A 10000-nucleotide genomic window follows, 5' to 3' on the forward strand; every position below is an offset into this window, starting at 1 on the left:
TGCGCGCACGCCCCCCGCAGACGCACGGGCATGCAGCGCGCGACCCACACACGCCCACTAACGCACGGCGCGCGCGCCCATGTGCGTGATTTGTACTCCAAGACCTCGGCCTTGGCCTTGGGCCTTGACTTGCACACGAGCACCCTATCTTATACTTGGGCATTCAAAGATTATTTGCTTCACTAACATTTATACTTGTTTTCTAGTCTAAGGCCAACCCCTCACTAACACTTATGTTTTTCGTCCTTTTACATAAGATATAACCTCCACGGAAATTGGAAGAAATAAATGAGTTGTGTGTGGGTAGGGTCGAGATGAATCTCGGTGGATCATGGCAACAAGGCTCATCTGCCACTTACAAGCCAAGCACGCACGCCCCTTAGACGGATCCCCACGCTCGCACAAGCATCGCGTGCGCGGCACCCTACGCGCACGCCCCACTGCAGTCGCATGGGCTTGCGGCGCGCGCCGCACCCTGCGCGCACGCCCCCCGCAGACACACGGGCATGCAGCGGGCGACCCACAGACGCCCACTGACGCACGGCGCGCGCGCCCATGGCCCTGCTTTGTACTCCAAGGCCTCGGCCTTGGGCCTTGACTTGCACACGAGCACCCTATCTTATACTTGGGCATTCAAAGATGATTTGCTTCAACTTGTTTTCTAGTCCAAGGCCAACCCCTCACTAACACTTGTGTTTTTCGTCCTTCTACATAAGATATAACCTCCATGGCAATTGGAAGAAATAAATGAGTTGTGTGTGGGTAGTGTCGAGCTGAATCTCGATGGATCATGGCAACAAGGATAATCTGCCACTTACAAGCCAAGCACGCACGCCCCTTAGACGGATCCACACGCTGCCGCGTGTCAAGGGCATAATTGTCCATGGTATTATTTACCGATGGTCGTATGCCCGAATACCCCCAAATCACTTTATCTTTATGTCTTGAAAGTAGTTTAGGTTAATTCTTTCGTTTAGGTGTCGCCGAGTCATAGTGTGACATTTCGGCTTTTTCATATGCAAGCCTGCCAAGGCCAAAATTCTCAATATGTACTATAGGGGGTACATGACTAAGTCCGACCCCCGCCCAAGCCTTGTCGCACTCTTTGCATGTTGAGTTATTTTCCTTGCAATTGACAGTCTTCAATGCTTTCTTTATGACGTTTTCAACTATTTACTTTCTCTCTCCCGTTTTATAAAAACATTTTTCCAAGAACGGGAAGGGAGGCTACGTCATACCGCGAGTTTGACCGCGGATTCCGATTTTCGAACGGCTGACTTGCTGATTGAGCTAAGCAAGTGCCGCACAATCGTGTTGAGAAGTTACGATTGTGACAAGTGGTATCAGAGCCAAGTTGGCTAATTGACGATAAGACCGAAACATGTCGTCGTCGAATCCATCGGGCAAGGCCCAAAAAGATCGACTAGTAGAGCTCGAAGAACAGATGCTCTACCTAGTCGAAGTTCCCGACTCCATCCGCTACTTGGAGTCTCGTCTCGAAGAAATTTCCGAGAAAACTAATACGATCGATGCGGTAGCTGGCCGTGTCGAAGGGTTTCCGATACAAGAGTTGATGACAAGGGTCGACGCCCTAGAAACAACTGTAAACATCGGAAGAACTGTCAACTACGAGCGTGGAGACAGTTCGACGGGCTCTGTTGCCCATATTGAAGAGCGTGTTCAAGAGCTGGATAGCTCTCAAAAGACACTGTTAGAGATGATAAACGGCATGTCAGAAGACTTCCGAGCTACCCTCGATGTCGTCAGAAATGAAATCGCAGATGTGAATGCGAGATTGAGCCTCACAATGCGAGCAATGGCAAATCAAGCTCCCGCTGGGGGAGCCATTCCGGTTAGTAGAGTGAAGATACCGGAACCAAAGCCCTTCTGTGGGGCAAGAGACGCGAAGGCCCTGGAAAACTATATCTTTGACCTGGAACAGTACTTCAGGGCCACAAACACGGTTACAGAGGAAGCCAAAGTCACGTTGGCGACGATGCATCTGTCTGAGGATGCCAAGTTATGGTGGAGGTCCCGATTTGTTGACATCCAGGAGGGACGTTGCACAATAGATACTTGGGACGCTTTGAAGAGAGAGCTTCGCTCACAATTCTTCCCTGAAAATGTCGAGATCTTGGCTCGACGGAAGTTACGCGAGCTGAAACACACCGGTAGTATTCGGGAGTATGTGAAGCAGTTCGCGGGACTGATGTTGGATATACGCGATATGTCCGAGAAAGACAAAGTTTTCTGTTTTGTCGAAGGGTTGAAGCCGTGGGCGAAGACAAAGCTATATGAACAAAGAGTTCAAGACCTCACGTCCGCGTACGCTGCAGCCGAACGGCTGTTTGACCTGTCTAACGACTCTCAAGATACAAGACGTCATCCAAGTTCCTCATCTGGAGGAAGTAGGAACAACCGCCCAAGTTCTCCTAAAACTACAGGAGGGGACAGACGCTTTAGTGGAGATCGTAGATCCCATCAATCGAATACTGGAAACTCTTGGCGAGGATCAAGTAACCAGAATCTGTCCAATCGTCCTCTTAGTTGCTTCATATGTAAGGGACCACACATGGCCAGGGAATGCCCGAACAAAACTGCTTTCAATGCATTCCAGGCATCTCTAACCTCAGATTCAGACAATCAACAAAGTCAGACCGAGGGAGAAGTCAACCAGACAGAAGAAGTTGATAACCCTCGAATGGGGGCTTTGAAATTTCTGTCATCTCTCCAGAAAAAGGTGGGGGAGACGAACACGCCAGTGGAAAGGGGCTTAATGTACGTTGACACCTGGATCAATCAAAAGCCAACCAAAAGCACTATGGTTGACTCCGGTGCCACCCACAATTTCATTACAGAAGTAGAAGCTAAACGTCTAAATCTCCGCTGGGAGAAAGATGCTGGAAGAATGAAAGCCGTGAATTCTGCTGCCCTACCTATCATCGGACTAGTGAAACGAACGATGATAAGATTAGGAGGATGGAGTGGTCTCGTAGACTTTGTAGTGGTAAAAATGGACGACTTTGATGTGGTACTGGGAATGGAGTTCCTACTTGAACACCAGGTAATCCCAATGCCTTTGGCCAAATGCTTGGTGATCACTGGACCTACACCCTCGGTTGTACAGACTGACCTACGTCAACCAGATGGATTGAAAATGATCTCGGCCATGCAGTTAAAGAAGGGTCTCTCTCGAGACGAACCAACATTTATGGCCATCCCACTCAAATCATCAGAGAACTCAGGGGAGACAGTCCCTAAGGAGATCATGCGCGTGCTAGAGAAATACCGTGATGTGATGCCCGATAGTTTGCCCAAGTCTTTGCCACCTCGGAGAATGATTGATCATGAGATCGAGTTAGTGCCTGGAGCAAAACCGCCTGCGAAGAATGCTTATCGTATGGCGCCTCCGGAGTTAGCTGAACTTCGGAAACAGTTAGATGAACTACTGAATGCAGGGTTTATCAGGCCTGCAAAAGCTCCGTATGGGGCCCCAGTTCTTTTCCAAAGGAAGAAAGATGGGAGTTTGCGACTGTGCATTGATTATCGCGCCCTAAATAAGCTCACAGTCCGTAACAAGTATCCACTTCCCATAATTACTGACTTGTTCGACCGCTTACATGGGGCAAAGTATTTTTCAAAGTTAGACTTGCGGTCGGGATACTACCAAGTGAGAATTGCAGAGGGAGATGAACCGAAGACAACCTGTGTCACCCGATATGGTGCGTTCGAATTCCTCGTAATGCCATTTGGTCTCACCAATGCCCCTGCCACCTTCTGCACGTTGATGAACCAAGTCTTCCACGAATATCTCGATAAATTCGTAGTAGTCTACCTGGATGATATAGTGGTCTATAGTACGACCATGGAGGAACATAGGGACCATCTACAAAAGGTTTTTCAGAAATTGAAGGAGAATCAACTGTACGTCAAAAGAGAAAAATGCTCTTTTGCACAAGAGCGGATAAACTTCTTGGGCCATGTGATAGAGTGTGGCCGAATTGGAATGGAAGAAGGGAAGATTGCTGCGATACGCGACTGGGCAATGCCGAAGTCAGTCTCAGAGTTACGCTCCTTCCTCGGGTTGGCAAATTACTATCGTCGATTTGTCGAGGGATTCTCGAAACGAGCAAGCCCGCTGACTGAGCTACTGAAAAAAGACGTTCACTGGAATTGGGATCCCGAGTGTCAAACCGCCTTCGACGGCCTAAAGCAAGCTTTGATGGAGGGGCCACTTCTAGGGATTGCGGATGTGACCAAACCATTTGAAGTCGAGACAGATGCGTCTGATTATGCGTTGGGGGGTGTGCTCCTACAGAATGGGCACCCGATCGCATACGAAAGTCGAAAATTGAATGCAGCAGAAAGGAGGTATACTGTGTCCGAAAAAGAAATGCTCGCAGTAGTACATTGTTTGAGGGCATGGAGACAATACCTACTAGGGTCGTCGTTTGTAGTGAAGACGGACAACAGTGCAACTTGCCACTTCTTTACCCAGCCAAAGTTGACTTCGAAACAAGCAAGATGGCAGGAATTTCTGGCCGAGTTCGACTTCGAATTTGAACACAAGAAGGGGTCGAGCAACCAGGCTGCGGATGCCCTAAGTCGAAAACAAGAACATGCAGCCATATGCCTGTTAGCTCACCTCCAGGGGAGCGAGATTGGTGGGTCGGTCAGAGACACCCTGAGAGAGTTCCTACAGAAGGATCATGCCGCTCAGAATGTCATGAATCTAGCGAAGGCGGGCAAGACACGACAGTTTTGGGTCGAGGAAGACTTGTTAGTCACAAAGGGCAACCGACTATATGTTCCAAGAGCAGGGGGCTTAAGGAAGAAATTGTTGTACGAGTGTCACGACACTCTATGGGCTGGCCATCCCGGATGGCAGCGGACGTACGCCCTGTTGAAGAAGGGTTACTTTTGGCCGAATATGAGAGATGATGTCATGCAGTACACTAAGACGTGTCTCATTTGCCAACAAGATAAGGTAGAGAAAGTGAAGGTTGCTGGACTTCTTGACCCTCTACCGGTTCCAACAAGACCTTGGGAGAGCGTCTCTATGGACTTCATCACCCATCTCCCTAAGGTAGGCGACTTTGAAGCCATTTTAGTCATCATTGATCGTTTTTCAAAGTACGCCACCTTCATCCCCGCCACCAAGCAGTGTTCAGCGGAAACAACAGCTCAATTGTTCTTTAAGCACGTTGTTAAATTGTGGGGAGTTCCGACAAGTATAGTGAGCGACCGAGATGGTAGATTCATTGGCTCCTTCTGGACGGAGTTATTTTCCTTCTTGGGGACGAGTCTGAACATATCATCAAGCTACCATCCCCAAACTGACGGCCAGACTGAGCGATTCAACAGCATGCTCGAGGAATACTTGCGCCATTTTGTAAACGCAAGACAAAAGAATTGGGTCCAGCTGTTGGACGTAGCACAATTCTGTTTCAACGCTCAGACAAGTTCATCTACAGGGAGAAGTCCATTTGAGATTGTTTCTGGGAGGCAACCAGTACTGCCACACCTTGTTGATCATCCTTTTGCAGGGAAGAACCCTCAAGCCCTCAATTTCACGAAGGAGTGGAGACAGACAAACGACATCGCCCGAGCGTACTTAGAAAAAGCATCGAAGCGGATGAAGAAGTGGGCAGATAAGAAGCGACGGCCCCTTGAGTTTCGAGCAGGAGACCAGGTACTCATCAAATTACGACCAGAGCAAGTCAGGTTTCGAGGACGCAAAGACCAACGTCTCGTCAGGAAGTACGAAGGGCCAGTTGAAGTGCTGAAAAAGGTAGGGAATACTTCTTACAGAGTAGCGTTGCCCACATGGATGAAGATCTACCCAGTAATTCATGTTAGCAACCTGAAGCCGTACCACCAAGACACAGAAGACCTGCAGCGGAATGTCGTAACTCGCCCAACTATCGACCTTAGTCAGAAGGAAGACAAAGATGTTGAAGAAATTCTGGCCGAGCGAGTAAGGAGGGGCAGAAGACCCGCACGAAGGATCCACGAGTATCTGGTAAAGTGGAAGAACCTTCCTGTGGAGGAGACCAGCTGGGAACGTGTCGAAGATCTTGAAGCGTGGAAGCAGAAGATAGAAGATTTCAAGCTTCGCCAGTTGACGGGGACGTCAACCATTTAGGTGGGGGAGAATGTCAAGGGCATAATTGTCCATGGTATTATTTACCGATGGTCGTATGCCCGAATACCCCCAAATCACTTTATCTTTATGTCTTGAAAGTAGTTTAGGTTAATTCTTTCGTTTAGGTGTCGCCGAGTCATAGTGTGACATTTCGGCTTTTTCATATGCAAGCCTGCCAAGGCCAAAATTCTCAATATGTACTATAGGGGGTACATGACTAAGTCCGACCCCCGCCCAAGCCTTGTCGCACTCTTTGCATGTTGAGTTATTTTCCTTGCAATTGACAGTCTTCAATGCTTTCTTTATGACGTTTTCAACTATTTACTTTCTCTCTCCCGTTTTATAAAAACATTTTTCCAAGAACGGGAAGGGAGGCTACGTCATACCGCGAGTTTGACCGCGGATTCCGATTTTCGAACGGCTGACTTGCTGATTGAGCTAAGCAAGTGCCGCACAATCGTGTTGAGAAGTTACGATTGTGACACCGCGCACGCCCCACTGCAGTCGCATGGGCTTGCGGCGCGCGCCCCACACACGCCCGCAGACGCATGGCGCGCGCCGTGTCACAATCGTAACTTCTCGACACGATTGTGCGGCACTTGCTTAGCTCAATCAGCAAGTCAGCCGTTCGAAAATCGGAATCCGCGGTCAAACTCGCGGTATGACGTAGCCTCCCTTCCCGTTCTTGGAAAAATGTTTTTATAAAACGGGAGAGAGAAAGTAAATAGTTGAAAACGTCATAAAGAAAGCATTGAAGACTGTCAATTGCAAGGAAAATAACTCAACATGCAAAGAGTGCGACAAGGCTTGGGCGGGGGTCGGACTTAGTCATGTACCCCCTATAGTACATATTGAGAATTTTGGCCTTGGCAGGCTTGCATATGAAAAAGCCGAAATGTCACACTATGACTCGGCGACACCTAAACGAAAGAATTAACCTAAACTACTTTCAAGACATAAAGATAAAGTGATTTGGGGGTATTCGGGCATACGACCATCGGTAAATAATACCATGGACAATTATGCCCTTGACATTCTCCCCCACCTAAATGGTTGACGTCCCCGTCAACTGGCGAAGCTTGAAATCTTCTATCTTCTGCTTCCACGCTTCAAGATCTTCGACACGTTCCCAGCTGGTCTCCTCCACAGGAAGGTTCTTCCACTTTACCAGATACTCGTGGATCCTTCGTGCGGGTCTTCTGCCCCTCCTTACTCGCTCGGCCAGAATTTCTTCAACATCTTTGTCTTCCTTCTGACTAAGGTCGATAGTTGGGCGAGTTACGACATTCCGCTGCAGGTCTTCTGTGTCTTGGTGGTACGGCTTCAGGTTGCTAACATGAATTACTGGGTAGATCTTCATCCATGTGGGCAACGCTACTCTGTAAGAAGTATTCCCTACCTTTTTCAGCACTTCAACTGGCCCTTCGTACTTCCTGACGAGACGTTGGTCTTTGCGTCCTCGAAACCTGACTTGCTCTGGTCGTAATTTGATGAGTACCTGGTCTCCTGCTCGAAACTCAAGGGGCCGTCGCTTCTTATCTGCCCACTTCTTCATCCGCTTCGATGCTTTTTCTAAGTACGCTCGGGCGATGTCGTTTGTCTGTCTCCACTCCTTCGTGAAATTGAGGGCTTGAGGGTTCTTCCCTGCAAAAGGATGATCAACAAGGTGTGGCAGTACTGGTTGCCTCCCAGAAACAATCTCAAATGGACTTCTCCCTGTAGATGAACTTGTCTGAGCGTTGAAACAGAATTGTGCTACGTCCAACAGCTGGACCCAATTCTTTTGTCTTGCGTTTACAAAATGGCGCAAGTATTCCTCGAGCATGCTGTTGAATCGCTCAGTCTGGCCGTCAGTTTGGGGATGGTAGCTTGATGATATGTTCAGACTCGTCCCCAAGAAGGAAAATAACTCCGTCCAGAAGGAGCCAATGAATCTACCATCTCGGTCGCTCACTATACTTGTCGGAACTCCCCACAATTTAACAACGTGCTTAAAGAACAATTGAGCTGTTGTTTCCGCTGAACACTGCTTGGTGGCGGGGATGAAGGTGGCGTACTTTGAAAAACGATCAATGATGACTAAAATGGCTTCAAAGTCGCCTACCTTAGGGAGATGGGTGATGAAGTCCATAGAGACGCTCTCCCAAGGTCTTGTTGGAACCGGTAGAGGGTCAAGAAGTCCAGCAACCTTCACTTTCTCTACCTTATCTTGTTGGCAAATGAGACACGTCTTAGTGTACTGCATGACATCATCTCTCATATTCGGCCAAAAGTAACCCTTCTTCAACAGGGCGTACGTCCGCTGCCATCCGGGATGGCCAGCCCATAGAGTGTCGTGACACTCGTACAACAATTTCTTCCTTAAGCCCCCTGCTCTTGGAACATATAGTCGGTTGCCCTTTGTGACTAACAAGTCTTCCTCGACCCAAAACTGTCGTGTCTTGCCCGCCTTCGCTAGATTCATGACATTCTGAGCGGCATGATCCTTCTGTAGGAACTCTCTCAGGGTGTCTCTGACCGACCCACCAATCTCGCTCCCCTGGAGGTGAGCTAACAGGCATATGGCTGCATGTTCTTGTTTTCGACTTAGGGCATCCGCAGCCTGGTTGCTCGACCCCTTCTTGTGTTCAAATTCGAAGTCGAACTCGGCCAGAAATTCCTGCCATCTTGCTTGTTTCGAAGTCAACTTTGGCTGGGTAAAGAAGTGGCAAGTTGCACTGTTGTCCGTCTTCACTACAAACGACGACCCTAGTAGGTATTGTCTCCATGCCCTCAAACAATGTACTACTGCGAGCATTTCTTTTTCGGACACAGTATACCTCCTTTCTGCTGCATTCAATTTTCGACTTTCGTATGCGATCGGGTGCCCATTCTGTAGGAGCATACCCCCCAACGCATAATCAGACGCATCTGTCTCGACTTCAAATGGTTTGGTCACATCCGCAATCCCTAGAAGTGGCCCCTCCATCAAAGCTTGCTTTAGGTCGTCGAAGGCGGTTTGACACTCGGGATCCCAATTCCAGTGAACGTCTTTTTTCAGTAGCTCAGTCAGCGGGCTTGCTCGTTTCGAGAATCCCTCGACAAATCGACGATAGTAATTTGCCAACCCGAGGAAGGAGCGTAACTCTGAGACTGACTTCGGCATTGCCCAGTCGCGTATCGCAGCAATCTTCCCTTCTTCCATTCCAATTCGGCCACACTCTATCACATGGCCCAAGAAGTTTATCCGCTCTTGTGCAAAAGAGCATTTTTCTCTTTTGACGTACAGTTGATTCTCCTTCAATTTCTGAAAAACCTTTTGTAGATGGTCCCTATGTTCCTCCATGGTCGTACTATAGACCACTATATCATCCAGGTAGACTACTACGAATTTATCGAGATATTCGTGGAAGACTTGGTTCATCAACGTGCAGAAGGTGGCAGGGGCATTGGTGAGACCAAATGGCATTACGAGGAATTCGAACGCACCATATCGGGTGACACAGGTTGTCTTCGGTTCATCTCCCTCTGCAATTCTCACTTGGTAGTATCCCGACCGCAAGTCTAACTTTGAAAAATACTTTGCCCCATGTAAGCGGTCGAACAAGTCAGTAATTATGGGAAGTGGATACTTGTTACGGACTGTGAGCTTATTTAGGGCGCGATAATCAATGCACAGTCGCAAACTCCCATCTTTCTTCCTTTGGAAAAGAACTGGGGCCCCATACGGAGCTTTTGCAGGCCTGATAAACCCTGCATTCAGTAGTTCATCTAACTGTTTCCGAAGTTCAGCTAACTCCGGAGGCGCCATACGATAAGCATTCTTCGCAGGCGGTTTTGCTCCAGGCACTAACTCGATCTCATGATCAATCATTC

The sequence above is a fragment of the Cucumis melo genome, unplaced genomic scaffold (genome assembly GCF_025177605.1).
Source record: "Cucumis melo cultivar AY unplaced genomic scaffold, USDA_Cmelo_AY_1.0 utg000222l, whole genome shotgun sequence".
Lineage (NCBI taxonomy): Eukaryota > Viridiplantae > Streptophyta > Magnoliopsida > Cucurbitales > Cucurbitaceae > Cucumis > Cucumis melo.